The 19,191-nt window shown below is 35.7% G+C and overlaps 1 pseudogene; it reads left to right on the top strand.

The window, feature by feature from the left end:
- Window positions 1–166: 166 nt before the first annotated feature.
- LOC118995719 (heterogeneous nuclear ribonucleoprotein A1-like) lies at window positions 167–1,200 on the top strand (annotated as a pseudogene).
- The last annotated feature ends 17,991 nt before the right edge of the window (window positions 1,201–19,191 follow it).

Here is a 19,191-nt window from a genome sequence, read left to right as displayed (position 1 = left end):
GATTATTGAATTGTCAGACTGCCTTTTTTACTAGACTGTCAATATACTTTTAAGCTACATGTTTACTTTATTGAATAAAAAAATGGATGTATGAGAAGCTGGAGGGAGACTGGCAGATACATTTGTTAGATTGCTCCTTTCTGCTGGTGGAGGCCACTACGTAAGCATGGTTGAAGTCTCACCTCCCGCAGTCCTTATATGTAAGTCAGAGTCTGCCAAGGAGCCAGAACAGCTGCGGAAGCTCTTTCTCAGAGATTTGAACTTTGAAACAACCAATGAGAGACTGAGGAGCCATTCTGAGCAATGGGGAGCACTCACAGACTGTGTGGTGGTGTGAGACCCAAACACCAAGTGCTCCAGAGGCTTCGGCTTGGTCACGTACACCGCTGTGGAGCGCGTGAATTCAGGCAGGAATGGAAGGCCACACAAGGTGGGTGGAAGAGTTGTGGAAACAAAGAGGGGCGTCTCAAAAGAAGATTCTCAAAGACCTGGATACACTTCACTGTGAAAAAGATTTTTCTTGGTGGTTTTAAAGAAAACACTGAAAACATCCCATAAGAGATTTTTTTGAATAGTATGGAAAAATTGAAGTGAATGAAACCATGGATGACCTAGGCAGTGGCAAAGAGAGAGAAAAGAGGCTTTGCCTTTGTAACCTTTGATAACCCTGACTTTCTAGACAAGACTGTCATTCAGAAATACCATACCGTGAATGATCACAACTGTGAAGTAAGGAAAGCCCTATCGAAGAGGGAGACGCCTAGTGCTTCATGCAGCCAAAGAGGCTGAAGTGGTCCCGGAAACTCTGGAAATGGCGGTGGAGGTGGTTCTGGTGGGCATGACAGCTTTGGTCACGGAGGAACCTTCAGAAGTGGAAGTGGCTAGTGTGGTAGCTCTGGTGGTGGTAGATATGGTGGCAGTGGGGACGGCTATAATGGATTTGGTAATAAGGAAACAACTTGGGAGGTGGTGGAAGCTGCAATGGCTTTTTACAACAATTAATTTTAAAAATTTTGACCCATGAAAGGAGGAAACTTTGGAGGCAGAAGCTCTGGCCCCTACGATGGATGCCAATACTTTGGCACACCAGGAAGCATCGGTGGCTATGGCGGCGTCACGAGCAGTGGCAGCGGTGACAGTGGCATGGACTTTAATTACTGCCAGGAAACAAAGTTTAGCAGGAGTGGAGAGCCCGAGTAGAGACAGAGAAGCTACAGGTTACAGCAGATTTGTGAACTCAGCCAGGCACAGTGGTGCCAGGGCCTAGCTGCGGCAATGTAGATATGGTTTAGGCAATACTCACACGACTGGGCGAAAAACCCAAGGACTGTATTTGTGACTAATTGTATAACAGGTTATTGTAGTTTCTGTTCTGTGGAAAGTGTAAAGCATTCGGGCACAGGGTTTTAATGTAGATTTTCTAAATGTAATAGGCTGATCATGACACTGAATAAACATGTCTTGAAAAACAACAACAAATGTATGAATAAACACATGGATGGATGGATATATAGAATATGTGGATATGTAGGGTATATATAAAAACAAAAGAAAAAAATTTAAAATCATCTCAAGTGGTAGAACACATGACTACCTTTCATTACAAAATGAAGAGTTTAGACTGCATTGGTCTTTGAAAATAATTCCAAATTAAAATGTTTGCTATTACCACATATAAAGTTTAGGATCTTGGTAAAAATAGAGACTTCAGACCCAACATATTTCCCAGAATACAAGTTATGATGTAAAGGAAAAATACAACAAAAATGGAGAGCCTGGTAGTATTGTTCTCATAATTTGTGGTCACTGCCAGAAAGAGGCTGTGTGAGTGAGGTGAGGGGGAGTTTGAGAGGGGCTGGAGCTAATTTTTTTAAATAATGCTACTGGAAGCATTTATGACATTTATAAAAGTGTTTTGTTTTTGGCCAGTGGCAAAGCTAAAGAGACAAGGCAGGCTGGACTATGCTACACTATTTTGGCCAGATGTCAAATGAGAGACTTAGTCTCATTATTTATATAATACAGTGAAGACTATCAATTTAATTTAATTTGCCCTTTTAGATTGAATATTAACAAAGCATGCCATTTATAAAATATTCGTGATTCTTAACTTGTATTTCAATAATATACAATGACAAACACCTCATATATAATCTTGCATTCTGGACTGCGTATCTAAAAAGATACCCAGAGTGAAGATTTTTTAAAGCATTTCTTTTTGATCTGAAACAAAGAAACATTTCTGAAACATTTCTTTTTGATCTTTTTGATTATTAGATTTATTTCTGAAACATTTCTGAAACATTTCTTTTTGATCTTTTTGATTATTAGATTTATTTATATGTTTATATCCTTTATCCTGTTCCACCAAGTGTGGAAATTGCTTACAAAGTGTGTGTAACAAAGGATAAAACAAAATTTTAGAGTAAAATGGAGATGGGAAAATAATACAATGACGCAAATGCAGACCATTTTGACACTTGCTACAGCTGGGTCTCAGAATGACTCCATGCTTGTCATAACAGAAGAAAATAAGTGACTTTATATTAGATTTAAAAACCTTTAAAAATTGGTTTCATCTTTATTTGCACAGCTTTTCCTGATACCATGATCTATAGAAAATTTCCTTCTGATCTTTAAATAAAACATTATAGTGTATGCTATCCCTAAACCTACAGAAAATATCACTGTGTATATGTACTTATATACATATACATAAATATGCATGTGTATATTCATGAATATATAGTATAAAATGTGCGAATTAATGTATGTATTATATATGCTTTATATAATTTATGATATATATATGTAAAATTCAATAATAGAAATTCTACTGGAAGGAGTTTTTACAAAATTGGTATAAATAGACACTCCAGTCTGATAACCTAACTTCTTTTTTGTTTTATTTTATTTTATTGATTATGCTATTACAGTTATCCCATTTTCTCCCCTTCACTCTCCTCCACCTTGCACATCCCCTCCCACTCACATTCCCCCCCCCTTTAGTTCATGTCCATGGGTCATACACATAAGTTCTTTGGCTTCTTCATTTCCCATACTATTCTTGCCCTCCCCCTATGTATTTTCTACCTACCATCTATGCTACTTATTCTCTGTATCTTTTCCCTCTCTCTCCTCCTCTCACTCCCCTGTTGATAACTTTCCATGTGATCTCCATTTCTGTGGTTCTGTTTCTGTTCTAGTTGTTTGCTTAGTTTGCTCTTGTTTTTGTTTTAGGTATAGTTGTTAATGATTGTGAGTTTGCTGTCATTTTACTGTTCATATTTTTATCTTCTTTTTCTTAGATAAATCCCTTTAACATTTCATATAATAAGGTCTTGGTGATGATGGACTCCTTTAACTTACCTTATCTGAGAAGCACTTTATCTGCCTTTCCATTCTAAATGAAAGTTTTGCTGTAGGAGCAATCTGGCACCTAACTTCTTAATACAAGAAAATAATTTAGACGGTCTTAATAGCATTTTTACCCAAAGACCTGCATCATCCTTGGGGTCCCAGTGGTGGAATTCAGGGATTTTTTTTAACCACCCCATATTGTTGTAGAAATCACAGGTACCTTTTTACATTTTTCTTACTTACAAGCTCAGACAGCATTCTCAAAATGAATTATTACCTACAAAATTTAGGAAACCATTACATGCTATGTGCTTATTGAATTGTTAAATTTTGAATTAGCATATTTAGTTAGGTCCTTTGATGATTTATCACTATTTAATTACTAGTATTCAAATGATTTGCTACTGGCATCAATAATGTCAGAAATGTGGGCTCCTTTTTGTGACACTTATAATTTTTATTTAAAATTATTGTTTTAGACAATTTACAGATTTTTCCCTAGACTCTTTCCTTATAAAGATTAGCATATGTCTGGAAATCTTAACTATCAAGGATAGTTTTTTATATTTGCTGAAATAAGTTCACAAATGAATTGCTTGTGAACTAATATTTGATGAAGGGCTTCACTTCTATTTACATTTATATCATCTCAATGAATGGAGCTCATTAATTGAGATGAGGATAAATCTAACTCTTCATATAATAGCCAGTCTCTATGTAGATCAGTAATATCATATAATTCTTTTGGATAAACTATTTTCTCCCAGCTCAGAGTTTGTACTTGCCATTCTGACACCGCTGCTGGTGTTTTAATTCACGTCCAATCCTGGAGACAATGTGGATGGCAGGGGTGGTAGATGAGGATAATCACTGTCTACTTAGAAGGAAGCTCTCTCAGGTGAGGTCACAGCAAGTCATCAGGCAAGGCAGAGCTCCTGTCACTAGACAGGAGAAGAGGCACCTGTTCTGCTCTTGAAGAGATTTTTGTAATGTGTGGGTGAAAGTCCTTAGATTCACCATAATTCATCCAAATGTCTCATTCTACTTTTCAGTATCCTAGTCAATTCCGTAAAGTTTTATGAAATCTGGTGTGGCTGATAAATCCATTTAGGTTATAATTTAGCAATCTGTAGTAGAAGTTTCTGCTTTGCTTTTCAGTTTCATCAGCCCAACCCTGCATCCATAAGAGATAAAAGACTCTTTTAGGATAAACGTGGGAGCTTTCTTTTCTTTATAATTAATTAAGCTGAGAATTTAAAACCTTAACCTTACCTTCTTTTTAAAATTAAAAATCTCCAGTGTCCTTAGAGTAGTCAGCCTACTTCACATTATTTGTATTATTCAATCTCATCATAACAATCCATCACACCAGCCAGCTGGTCTGCCAGAGTTTGCCCTCGATGTGTATTTTATTCCAGGGAATTACAAGATAATAATATATGTAATTATTTTGGCAAACATCTGTGGACTAATGTTATCTCATTTTCCAACTTTCAAAACAACTGAGTCAGATAAACAAAATTCTGTGAGAGTCAGGCTCTTGTGACCAATCCAGTTACCCAGTGCTCTCTCAAACAAAGTTCTAAGTACTTTAAACAAAGAGGAGTTGAATTCAGAAAATTTGGTAGTGAAATATCATTAGAAGTATTTGGTTAATGGGAGTTTAAAACTTTTATCACTAAACATTTTATTTAAAGACCAAATAATTTTAGTTGCAGTCCAGAATTTAAACAGCTGCTGCTACTATCAGTGTTACTACTTCCATAATTCGTTTCACTCATGACACTGGCAACCAGACACTCGATGCCCTATGAATAGTCATGTTCAGTACTTCTTTACGGAGCTTCGGAAAGATGATTCATTCCATCTGTGCCTCTCAGATCTAGCAGGAATAGATCAAAGGGCAGAAACTAAATTGTACCCTGTTTCTTAGCCACACAAGAATATGAAAAAGAGAGAGACAGAGAGAGAGAGAGAGAGAGAAAGAAAGAATCTTAACTTCTGCAATAGAGGAAGGAGCATGGGAGGAATTTGTTTCACCAAATCTTTTCAGTATCATTTGACATAGTTGATTTTTTCTTTCTCAAAGAACTTCTTATTCTTGCTTTCAGTGTAATGGTATTTTTCTTTCCAAATGCCTTGCCTACTATTTTTGAAGTTCTTTTCAGGATGAAAATGAGTAAGGAAAATGGGGGCAGAGAGAGGATAAGTCTATAATCTATGTTACGATAGCAAAGCAGATTTCTGAATAGGTGTCATTTACATGGAGACTGGAGGTCTGAACATGCGTACACATACATACCAATGTGGGATAGATTTTAGGAATAACATCAATCTTTTTCTTTCTTCCTCTCTTTTTCCTTTCTTTCTCTTCAGTGGCAACTGTGGAGACCATATGCCGAAGGTGGAAGGATCACAAATAGAATTCTCTGAAACCTGTTTAACTTCTTAAAGAGAAGCCACATGAGAGAAAGCTCCCCTATTTATTATAAAGAATTATATATTGCTAAATGAACTAAGTCAGTCAGAGTAAAACAAGTATCATGATTTCACTCATATGTGGAATCTAATGAACAAAACAAAATAACAATCAAAGTAGAGACACACCCATAGATAGAGAACAGATTGACATCTGTCAGAGAAGAGAGGGGTTGTGGGACTGGGTGAAAAAGGTAAATGAAATTAAGCAAAACAAAACAAAACAAAACAAAAAAAATCTCTCATAGACACAGAAAACAGTATGATGATTCCCAGAGGGAAGTGTGGAGGGGAGAGGAAGAGGAGTGTATAGAGGGGATAAGTGGTAATGGAAGGAGACTTGATTTGAAGAAGTGAACACACACACAAAAATGATGTACTATTAAATTGTACACCTGAAACCAATATAATTCTATTAACCATTGTCACATCAATAAATTCAATACAAAGTAAAAAAATTAAAACTACCTTAACTGTCATATGAAAAAAATTTTTACTTTAAGCTACTTAAAATGAAAGAGTATTTGGCTTATTGTTTCATGAAGGTTTGAGGCTTATCAGAACATAATGCTAGAGAGGGACAAAATAATTGGGCATAAGCAATAAAGTAATTATCATAACAGAGAATGAAATTTAGGTTGGATAAGGACAAGTGATATTTATGGGTAGTTAGACAATGACAGTATCAATATATTTACAACAATTATGGCTAAAAAGATTGTGAGGGTATCTGAATAAGTGAGAAAAATATGGAATGCTGCTTTAAAGTGTATGTGGGGTATCAAGGGATGGTGGGATGTTCATTTCCTTGTGATTGCAAAATCAAGTTTGCGAATGAACATAGAAGTAAATAATTGAAGAGATATAAAGGAAAAATGAAATTACCAACTATGAGAAGATCAACAAACTGAGAGGCAAAAGGTTTATGGAAAACCATTCATCAGACATTCAATTCATCCATTCCAGTATTTTAATTATTTGTTTTATTAATAAAGCCAGGATAGCTGAAAATTTGTATTGTAACTCTCTGGACCATTTTCTCCTAACATTTTACAGGATTACTTCTGTTAGGGGCAAAGATAGGGTTTCATTTAATAAAAACATGAGCCCTGGTGTCAGACGGCCCAGATTCTGACCCTGTGTTAGTCACTTACTAGTTGAGTGGCACTTGGCAACTGTCTTACTCCTGAAAACACTTTTCCCCATGATATAAAAGGAATTTGGAAGAATAATTAAAGATAAGTATTTTAATGTCTTAGTTATTAAATTACTGTAATTATTGTGCCTATGACTTCCAACTGTGCTTGATGACCTGACATTAAATTAAATTCACCACTAAATTTGCTGTAGAGACATTGGAGAAGACTATACTCACTATACCATTTATTGTTACTCACATAACTCCTTATTACATAGAGACACACACACAAGCCAAAAAAACAAAACAAAACAGGACCTTCCAGACTGAAATGCCAAGAGAAATTCGCTTCCACTGAGAGACTATTGCATTTCTCAAAATCTCCACAAATTATGTTAATGAATATTCAGTCCATTTTAATGTTGGTGACAAATAGAGTCAAAATTGTGGCTTAACTTTAGTATAGGAAAGGATTCTGAGAATACCTTCTATGCACTCTGTTTCCTCTATTAATCATAATCTTTTATTTTAATTTATATCTAATAATTATTTATTTATATTATATGCACTTTGCAAATCACCTCAATTACATTATGTATGTGTGCGTGAATGAATAAACTCAATATTAGCAATTCAGAAGGAAATAACTGTTGAAGAAAAATGGAGGTCCAGAAAAAGAAGATTTCTACTGCTATAAAAAGTTTTTTTTTGGCTTTAATAATAAAGAGTTTTCCACTTTAGGACTAGAATGAAGCACTTCTTCTTTTGGGTGATGCAACCTGAGCCAAATGTACTAATGTACTTCTTGAGCCTAGTGTTCTAAGGTACTTCTTTCTACATGTCTCATTTTAATTGAAATGGTTAATTGTACTCAGCCATAAAAAAAGATGAAATACTGCTACTTCAAACAACATGGATAGATATTGAGAATATCATGCTAAGTAAAATAAGTAAGAGAAAAAGTTAAGAACCATGTGATTTCACTCATATGGGATAGAAAACTGAAAACAAGAAATGAGCAAACAGGAGAAGCAGAAACTCATAGACACAGACGACAGTACAGTGGCTACCAGAGGAAAGGCGACTGAGGGGTAGTAAAGGGTCCAGGGGGTTAAATATATAGTGATGGAAGAAGATTTGACTTTGGGTGGTATGCAAACAATGCAATATACAGATGATACGTCATAGAATTTTACACTTAAAACCTATAGAATCTTATTAACCAATGTCATCCTAATAAATTCAATTAAAAATAAAATAAATAAAATAGAAGTTTAGCGGTGCATTATCTATTGACCTTATTTCTTATTTTGGCCCAATCTGTTATAATGATTTTTTTCTTTATGTTGTGATTTCTAGAGACTAATGAGGATTCTAGAGTTCTTTTCTCAACTTCATTTCTATTGATATTTTAATGGTAAAGTGAAATAAAAAAAAAGGTAAGTGAGGTACTATTTCCTATGTTAACATTGAATGAAGCAGGTAACATTTTAATGATATCCTATTTTTGTCCCTGAAAGTAGAGCTTGGTACATTCTTGGTGCACATAGTGGCTGAGACACTATGTTAAGTAGAATAACTTAACATAGTGAACCATCTTTGAAAAATTGTCCAAAGTTTCAATATTTCTTATTTTTCACACAAGCAAATGATTTCATCTTTGACCTGCAGTTTGATTTTCTAAGCATAAGGTGTTCTGTATGTTAATACAAGTGTGCTTAAGCCCATTGAATTTCATTTAATCTTCTACTTATATTGATACTTGAAAGCCTGAGGATACATCTCTGAATTTTAACCCTACATACATTTCAAGAAAGGCAAAAACACAAGAATCAAATGAAAGTGCAGTTGCTAACTGTCCTGACAGGAGCTCTTTGAAGTTGAGCCCGTGATAAGCCAAATAGGGTCTCATAAACTGTTCTCTTCTAGACAGATTTATAGTTAATTTTAAGAGATATTTGTGATATACCTACCTGTGGAAAATGATAAGTTCTTAAGAGACAGAAGAAATGAAGACAAAATAGTCCAGGCCTCAAGGAGTAACTATTGAGTACACAGTATTGCCCAAGTTCAGAGGGGAAAAAACTGTTTTCCTTGCAATGCGTGCTTGATCAAGTAAGTTTTTACAAATTTCTAAGTAATAGAAAGCTGTGAATACTGAACACTTGCCACTGAGGTAACTTTAAGAAATAAGAGTCCCGGGTTTATGCAGTCTATCTCAAGTTGAAATTCTTTTTTTTAAAAAGATTTTATTTATTTATTTTTAGACAGAGGGGGAGAGAGAGAGAGAGAGACATTAATGTGTGGTTGTCTCTCATATCCCAGGCATGTGCCCTGATTGGGAATCAAACCAGAGTCCCTTTGGTTCGCAGGCCAGTCCTCAATCCACTGAGCCACATCAGCCAGGGTTAATGTTGAAATTCTTAATTCACTGTGTGATTTTTGAATTTTCTAAAATTTGTAAATATTTTATATGATTTAATCTGGTTTTCCACTATACTTATACACATCTTCTGTTTCATTCCTTTAGTTTATTTATATCTTTTTTGATAAAAAATATGTTGACATCAAAGAAAAATGAATAAATGATGAGGTATTCCATTTTCATAGACAAGAAGGCTCAATATTGTCAAGATGTCAGGTTTTCCCAAATATATTGATCTATAGATCCATAACAATTCAAATTGAAATCCCAGCAAGTACTTATTTAGATATTGGCAAACCAGTTTTAAAGTTTATATGGGGAGGTAGAAGACTGAGATGGGCAACCCACTGGTGAAAGAGAATGAAGTTGGAGGGCTGACAATATTCAACTTCAAGACATACTATCTAGCTACAGTAATTGAGGTGGTCTGGTATTAACAAAAGACTACACACAAATAGATCACTGAAATAGAATAGAGAGTTCATACATAGACCACATAATAAAAACATAAGCACAGTCAACTGGCCTTTGACAAAGGAGGAAAAGCAATACAATAGAGGAAAAATCTTTTCAACAAAAGGTGAAATAATTGTCCATCCACATGCAAAAAAAAAACCTTTTCTAGGCACAGATCTTATGTCTTTCACAAAAATTAACTAAAAATGATTCAGAAACCCAAATGTAAAATGCAAAACCATAAAACTTTTAAATGATAACAGAGTGGAAAGCCTAGATGATCCTGAGTTTGGTGATGGTACAATACCAAAGGCAAAGTATACAAAAATAGAATTGATAAGCTGAACTTCATTAAAATTTTTTTAAAATTTACTTTGTAGACAACATTGTCAAGAGAATAAAAAGACTCTGTTAATGACTGGGAGAAATATTTACAAAAGACATAGCTCATGAAAGAGTATTAACCAAATATACAAAGAACTCAAAAAGTTCCAAAAAAATTGTCAACTTGATTAAAAATTAGGCAAGGACTTTAACAGACATCTCACCTTGGAAACTGTATATGTTGAGACTCAGGAGAAGGGCTTACATCAGTTGAATTCCATTCATTTGAGTTGGAGAAAGGAAGATTGTGTGTTTCTAGGAATTTATCCATTTTGTCGAGGTTGTCCAATTTGTTGGGATAGAGTTTTTCATAATATTTCTCACAATCCTTTGTATTTCTTTGGTGTCCATTATTATTTTTCCTCTTTTATTTCTAATTTTATGTAGTTGTGGCTTCTTTTTTTTCCTTCAACGAGTCTGGTTAAAGGCTTGTTAATCTTGTTTATCTTTTCAAAAAACCAGCTTTGGAGTCACTAATTTTTTATATCATTTTATCAGACTCTATTTTTTATTTCTGCTCTGATGTTTATTACTTCTTTTTCCTTCTACTCACTTTGGGCTTTGTTGTTCTTTTTAAAGGTCCTTTAAGTATAAACTTAGGTTGTTTATTTGAGCTTTTTCTTTTTTCTTCCTTTTTTAGATATGCCTATAATGCTATAAATTTTCCTTTTATTGCTTTTTCCATGTCCCACAGATTATGGATTGTTGTGTCCTCATTTTCATTTTTTTTCAAGGTATCTTTTGATTTCTTCCTGGATATTATTCTTGATGTATTCACTGTTTAATAAAATGTTATTAAGTTTCCATGTTTTTAAGTTTTGCATGTTTTCAGTGTTTTTCTTGTGATTGATTTCTAGTTTCATAGCATTGAGGTCAGAAAAGATGCTTGAAAAAATGTCAATCTTCTTAAATGTATTGAGACTTGTTTTGTGTCCCAACATGTGGTCTATCCTAGAAAATGTTCCATGTGCACTTGAAAAGTATGTAAATTCTGCTGCTTTGGGGTGAAATGCTCTGAAGACATCAATTGAATCCATTTGATCTAGTATGTCATTTAAGTCTGCTGTCTCCTTGTTTATTTTATGTCAGGAAGATCTATCTACTAAAATCAGTGGGTTACTAAAATCTCATACTATAAATGTATTTCTGTCAATCTCTTCCTTTATGTCCATCAATATTTGCTTTACATATTTAGGTGTTCCGATGGATGCTTGGGTGTGTAAATGTTCACTAGGGCTATATCCTCTTGTTGGATTATTCTTTAATCATTATATAGTGTCCTTCTGTGTCTCTTACTATAGCCTTGGTTTTAAAGTCTATCTTGTCAGATATAAGCATTGCTACACCAGCTTTTTCCTCCTTTCAATTTGCATGAAATATTGTTTTCCATTCCTTTACTTTTGATCTGTGTGTCTCTTTTGATTTGGTGTGGGTCTTTTGGAAGGAGCATATATATGGGTCTTGCTTTCTTATCTATTTGGCTACCCTCTGTCTTTTGGTTGGAGCATTTAAGCCATTTACATTTAGGGTGATTAGTGATAGATACATATGTAGTGCCATTTTATTGTTAGACTATTTTCCTCTTTTCTCTCTCTTTTTCTTCTTCTTAAAGCAAGCCCTTTAACGTTTATTGCAATACTTGTTTGGTATTAACAGACTCCTTTAGCCTTTTCTTGTCTGGGAAGCTTCTTATTTATCCTTTGATTTTAAGTGACAGCTTTGCTAAGTAAACTAGTCTTGGTAGCAGGTCCTTTCTTTTTATTACCTTGAGTATTTCATGTCAATCCCTTCTGCCCTGAAATGTTTCTGTGCAGAAATCAGATGACAGTCGAATTGATACTCCCTTGTGTGTAATTACCTGCATTTCTCTTGAAGCATTTAGTATTCTCTCCTTGTCTTTAAGCCTTGCCATTTTAATTATGATGTGTCTCCATGTCAGCTTCTTTGGACTCTCTGATCTCCTTGGACTTGTATTTCTTTTTCCTTCACCAGATTAGGAAAATTTTTGGACATTATTTCTTTAAGTAGGTTCTTGATCCCTTGTTTATTCTCTTTTTCTTCTGGTATTCCAGAAGGAAATATCCAACATCCAACATGTGGATGTTGTTATGCTTTATTGTTGTCCAAAATATTTTTAAGGTCTCCTCATTTTTTAAAATTCTTTTTTTCATTTTGCAGCTCTGCCTGTGTTTTTTTCCTACTTTGCCTTCCAATTCACTGATTCAGTCCTGTGCTTCATCTAACTAGTGTTTATCCTGTCCAATGTATTGTTTATTTCAGATATTGCATTCTGTATTTCTGACTAGTCCTTTTTAATGAACAACAGAGAATCTGAATAGACAGATTACATCTAGTGAAATTGAAGCAATAATCAAAAACCTCCCAACAACAACAAAAGAAGACCTAGTCTGGATGTCTTCACGGGTAAATTTTACCAAACATTTCAAGAAAAACGAACACCTCTCCTTCTCAAACTATTTCAAAAATTTAAGAGGAGGGAAGGCTTCCAAACTCATTTACAAAGCTAGAATTATCATAATTCCAGAACCAGATAATAACACTGCAAAGAAAAAAAGTATAGGCCAATATCCATAATTAACCTAGCTGTTAAAACCCTCCACACAATATTAGCTAGCCAGATACAGAAATGCATCAAAAAGATCATACAGCATGACTAATGTAAGCTGGATACAACATTTGCAAATCAATAAATAGGATTCACCACATAAACAAATGAAGGATAAAATCACATAGTCATATCAGATGATGCAGAAAATGCATTTGACAAAATCAAGCATGAGTTTATAATTAAAGCTCTCAACAAAGTGGGATTAGAGGGAACATACTTATAGTAAAGGCCATATATGAGAAGCCTGATGCTGGCATCACAATCAATGGACAAAAACTACATGTATTTCCCTTAAATTTGGGAACAAGATAGGGATATCCACTTCCACTTTTATTATTCAACATAGTACTGGAAGTCCTAGCCATAGCAATCAGACAAGAAGAAGCATTAAAACACATCCAGATTGGAATGACAGAAGTAAAACCATCATTACTTGCAGATGACATGATACTATACATACAAAACCATAAAGACTCCACCAAGAAACTGCTAGTACTGATAAATAAATTCAGCAAAGTAGCAGGATACAAAGTTAATATTTGTAAATCAGTTGCATTTTTACATGACAATAACAAACTAACAAAGGGAAATTAAGAAAATAACTTCATTCACAATTGCCTCAAAAAAGAATAAAATATCTTGGAATAAACCTAACCAAAGATGAAAGAACTGTACTTGAAAAATTATAAAACACTAGAGAAAGAAATTAAAGAAAATACAAATAAGTTGAATCACAAGCTGTGTTCATGGATAGGAAGAATTAACATAATTAAAATGGCCATACTACCCAAAGCAATCTATAGATTTAACTCAATTCCTATCAAGATTCCAATGAAATATTTCACCACACCAGAACAAATATTTCAAAAATGTATATGGAACCACAAAAGGTCCAACATAGAAACAGCAATTCTGAGAAAGAAGAACAAAATTGGAAGAATCATACTACCTGATATCAAACTATACTATAGGGCCATTTTAATCAAAACAGCTTGGTACTTTATATAAAAACAGATACACAGATCAGTGGAACAGAATGGAGAGCCAAGAAATAAAACCATACATTTATTAATACTCAACAGAGGGAACAAGCACATACCATAGGCTAAAGACAGTTTATTCAATGAATGGTGCTGGGAAAATTGGACTGATACATGCAGTAAAATGAAACCCAGCTACCTTCTTATACCATACACAATAATAAATTTGAAATGAATTAAAAACTTAAATATTAGACTCACCACCATAAAAATCATTGAAGAAAACACAGGCAGCAAAATCTTGGACATTGCTTATAGTGATATTTTATTAGATATATCTCCCCAGCCAATGGAAACTAAAGAAAAATGTAAACAAATAGGACTACGTGAAACTAAAAGAACATTGCACAGCAAAGAAAAATATCAACAAAATAAAGAGACAACCCACAGAATGGAGTGACATATTTGCTGGTACATCTGAGAAGGGGTAATATCCAAAATTTATAAATAAATTATAAAACTCAACATCAAAAAACAAACAACTCAATCAAAAATGAGCAAAGGAGCTACATAGATACTTTTCCAAAGGGGATTACACATGACCAATAGACATATAAAAAGATGCTTAACATAATTAATTATCAAAAATGCATATTAAAACCACAATGAGATGTCATTTCACACTGTCAGAATGGCTTCATCAACAAATGAACAAACAATAAGTGCTGGTGAGGATGAGGAGAAAGAATCCTTTTGCACTGTTTGTGGGAATGCAGATTGATGCAGCTGCTGTGGAAAGCAGTATGGAGATATCTCGAAAAATTAAAAATGGGTCTGCATTTTGACCTAACAATACCACTTCAGGAACTATATCTGAAGGTACTCAAAACACTGATTTGAGAGAACATAAGCCCCTCTTTGTTCATTACAACACTACTTACAATCACCAAGATACGGAAGCAGCCCAAGTGTCCCTCAGTAGAGGAGGGGACAAAACAACTATGGGACATTTTCACAGTGGGATACTACCTGGCCATGTAAGTGAAGAAACCCTTGTGACAGTGTGTATGGACCTGGAGAACATTATGCTAAGTGAAATAAGCCAGTCAGAGTAAAGCAAATACCTTACGATTTTATTTATATGTGGAATCTAATGAACAAACAAAACAAGCAAAATAGAGACAGACTTGTAGATAGAGAGTAAGATGATAGATCAAGGAGTGGGGAGAATAAGGAGTGGAGGAAATGAGCAAAAAGGAAAAAGGACTCATGCACTTGGACAACACTGTGGCAATTACTGGGGTGGGGGGTATAAGGAGACTAAATGGTAATGAAAAGAAAAATTTAAGAAAAACAATGTAAAAAGAAAAGAGAGAGGGGGTTGAAGAAAGGAGAAGAAGCTGCTTGTTAAAGAGTACCCAAACTAAGAGGAAAATTTTGACGTAAGAGCAGAGGAAAGAGCATACTTGGATGAGGGTGTGGTCAATAGCATCAAATGCTAGAACGTGGTCAAGTAAGATGCAGACTGAAGCTTATCTGTGACAATTCAGAGTTTCTTCAGGTGAGTGGTAAGTGCAGAAGCCAGACTGCCGAGGGATGAGGCATAGGACATTAGAGAATGTCCATGAAGATAAGGGACAATTGGAGTCCTGGTTGCAGAGGGGCTAAGGAGAGAAATATTTTTAAAGAATTGAGAAACTTAAGCATGTTTAAATACCAGACAGAAAATTTGGTAGAGAAGAAAAAGTTGAAAATGATGGAAGGAGAAGGGAGCGTTTTCAGCCCAAAATCCCCGAGAAAGCAGGTGATGGTTCAGAGTACTAGGACAGGCAACTCCTTCTTTGTAACGAGAAGCCAGTGCCAGACAACTCAGATTTGGACCCTTCTGTCTCCTTCCAAAATACATGTAACTTTAAGGGACAGAAAGAGTTATAATAGATGTGCAAGCTGGGGGAGAGGACTCCACAGTTTAATAAAAAAGAATGCAAAGTCAGTATGGAGGCTTTCGGCATCCACTGAGAAAGCAGTTTCAGTAGCCTGAGGCCAAGGAAGGCACACTGTTGTGGTTAGAATTGTAGAGGATGGTGAACAAAAGGGTGCAGTGAGTGCAAACACTGCTCAGAAAATGGGCTCTGAAGAGAGAGCCAGTTGTAAGATGATGCCAGAAAAGACAGGGCAGGTGGGGGAGGAGGTATGGGGGAGGTGTGGAAGAGCAAGCAAGCAACTTCCTTCAGTGCAGGTCCTTGCTCAGAGGCCCTGGATGGCTGAAGATGTAAAGCACAGACGCCCTGGCTGTCTGTGATGCAGGGCTGAACCCAGCGAGGTGCCAGAAGCCCCAGAGTCCACACCTCTTGAAATAGAATGACCTCTCTGGAGGTATCCAGGTTGGGAGGCTGATTCTTGGAGCAGGCCCGGCCAACCAGTTCAGGGAGTCAGAAAAACTCTTGAGACCAGGCCTGTTACTCCCCCCGGACTCTCAGGGACTGTGCAACAGGCTGGCCCTGGGTTTGGAGAGTTTGCAGAACTGCAGTAGTCCTCTCCCCACTGCCCTCAGGACACCCACACTTAGCTGCTCCCAGGCCCCAAGGTGCAGGTAATCTGCCAGCACTGGCTGCTTACTAGACAGTCCTGCTCAGGAGTCCAGGACAGGCTTCTGCAGAGACAAGTCCATTCTGGTCTAGGGATAGGGGTGTGTGGGGGGCCAGGAGATGTTGTGGGGGTGGAGGGATGAGGGGATGTTGCAGAGTTGGAGGAGGAGGTGGTTCCCCACACAGGCACACACAAACCCTGTTTCCCTGCAGGTAACATTTGTACCATACTCCTTTTACCTGAAGAATGACTTTTAACATATGTTGTAATAAATGGTATTGGATCCTCTCTCTTTGTTTGCAAAAGTTGTTTTTCAGCTTACTTTCTGAAAAATATTTTCACTTGTTACACATTTCTTTGTTGGAGTTTTCATTTCAGGAGTTAAAAGGTGCTACTCAACTTTTTTTGGCTGATGTAAAATTCGATCCAAATGTGGGTTTTGTTATAGTTATATTAGTGCTTTTTTTCCCTCTAGACTCCTTTAAAGTTGCCTTGTGCAGAAGGTCCAAGCTGGATTGTCAGTGGTTTTTTTTCTCAATGTTACTGTTGTATTAGCTTTAGATTTTCCCTGCATGCTTCCACATCAGAATAGGTATTAGAATAGTTCTCCATGCTTCCACCTCAGGGACAGTCAGCCCTGCCTTGCTAGTCTGCTAGAGGGTATTGAACAGACTGGTGGTGGGGGCAGAACAGATGTTCTCTGTTGTCTTGGTTCAGTGTCAGCCTTAGACTACCTTGGCACTCCTGGTTCTTGGGGAGATGAGGCTTTCTTTGTGATCTTGCTCTGGCTCCTTTTGCTCCTTTTGTTTCCTGTAGAAGACTTCTAACAGCCAGGGTTGGGGTGTCTCTAACCCACCTCTCAGGAGGAGAAAGAATTTTGTTTTTGTTTTAATTTTTTTCTGGTTTCTTGACCTAGCTGCAACCATATGTGGTCTTTCTTCTTCCCCCTACTCCTGCCACAGGTCTCTTTTTCTGGATGGGAGAAGGTTCCAGGCAAAACTGAGCCATCCTACTACGGTGGTGGTGCCTTATTCCAGTCTCTCACTCATCTCAAACTGTTCTTATTACCTTGTGTGGACATCCATGGGAAAATGTGAGATTAAGTGTAAAATGGCTCTTGGAAATTCTGTACCCAACCTATCCCACACGTGGCCTTGAGAAATGTGCTGAAAATGTCAGGTAAATCTTCTTATTGGCTTATATGAAAGCTCAGTTTTTCTACTATGTTCTATCCCATATAAGCCACTGCTCACCTTCCCTTGATGGGGCCTATCTTTCCTCCAATTTCAGCCTCTTTGTTTTTCTTGTGACATGAACCATCTGATGAGCTCAGAACAAATTTCATACAACTTTGTATATTATTAAGCTTTTTCTTATTGTTTGAGTGGGAATATTGCTCTTTCCACTTTTTTACATCCTAATGGGCAGTCAGACCTTTCTGGAGGAGAGTTTTTGTTCTGATGGAAACCATTAAAACTGGTGCCAGGCTCACATCATGAAAAAGTGGCTCAGACTTGGTCGGGCTGTTGAGATTATTCCACCAGCGGTTGTGTTGACATCACCATTTGGGAATTTAGGTCTTCTTTAGAAGGTCCCCCAAATTATTTTTCTATTATCAAAATGTGTATATAATATCGTATTGTAAATATAGTGCCTCTGTCCGGCATGTCATTAAACTGTAGGCTTTGAGTTGCTATTTGTTTGTGATAGAGTGACATTTTAAATGGATGTTCTTATTTATAAATATCAGAAGTTATGAAAGTGACTATTTTTTGCAAGCTCTCACAGTGGAAAAATTGATTTTATTACCTGGTCATTTAAGTTTTGGAAATTGTATTTATCTTTGAACCATTTCAAAATGTGAGCATAATACTTTCTTAGATAATCAAAACAATTTTAACACATCACAATTCTTAATTCAAATGTATTGCATTATTTCCATTAAATTTCATTTCATCACTCTTGCCATTATCACATTTAACTTAATCAGTGTGAAAACTACTTGAAAGTATAGTTTATATAAAAGATACTAATGCACTCTTGACTTCCAATGAATAGAATAATAGTGTGATGCACTCAGGAAAATATTTTTTTCAAATTTGTTATTAGTAATGGACAGGAAGAATTCAGTATTTACCCAGTTAGGTCAGAAAACTAGAAGCAGAGTGATTCTGAAAAATACAAGTAACGAGTATTTATCATGAATGTGTTATGCCCTCTCTTTATCTTTTTATATTGTCACTGTCAAGAATTAGATAAAGAAATAGAAGTGTGACCTTTATTTTGGGGCTAGAAGTTCATTAACTCAATGAATGTTTATTGAGTGGCTATGGTAGAACGACTACTATTTTGAAAACTGTGAATTCAGCAGTCACAGAGAGGACTAGCCTTGCTCTAGGTATAGCTCTTTATTTTTTCAAGAATAATTAAAAGTACTTATTACACTTTTATGTTATTTTTCTCATGAGATCTCAAATGGGAGAGCTCAAGTTTGGGTGTCATTAGTCTTAGCATTTAATTGCAGATTCAATTGCTATTATTATTTCTCTAGCATTGATAAATGCTTTATTTTGTAGCTGAACAAGTAATTAGAGGAGTGTATATGTATTCTCTTCTATAAGTTTGTCAATAAAATTGATGTGGAACTAGAATAGAATTTGAAATATTTGGTTCAAGTTTAAGCAGAGGCGTACTCAAAAGTTTCCCTCATTGATTTTTTTGCTTTGTAGGCGTAAGATAATTTTGTGTTTCC

The sequence above is a fragment of the Sturnira hondurensis genome, unplaced genomic scaffold (genome assembly GCF_014824575.4).
Source record: "Sturnira hondurensis isolate 20B ecotype Veracruz unplaced genomic scaffold, ASM1482457v3 Scaffold0010428, whole genome shotgun sequence".
Taxonomy (NCBI): Eukaryota; Metazoa; Chordata; class Mammalia; order Chiroptera; family Phyllostomidae; genus Sturnira; species Sturnira hondurensis.
The sequence above is the reverse complement of the archived record's forward strand: the minus strand, read 5'-3'. Positions and strand labels throughout refer to the sequence as shown.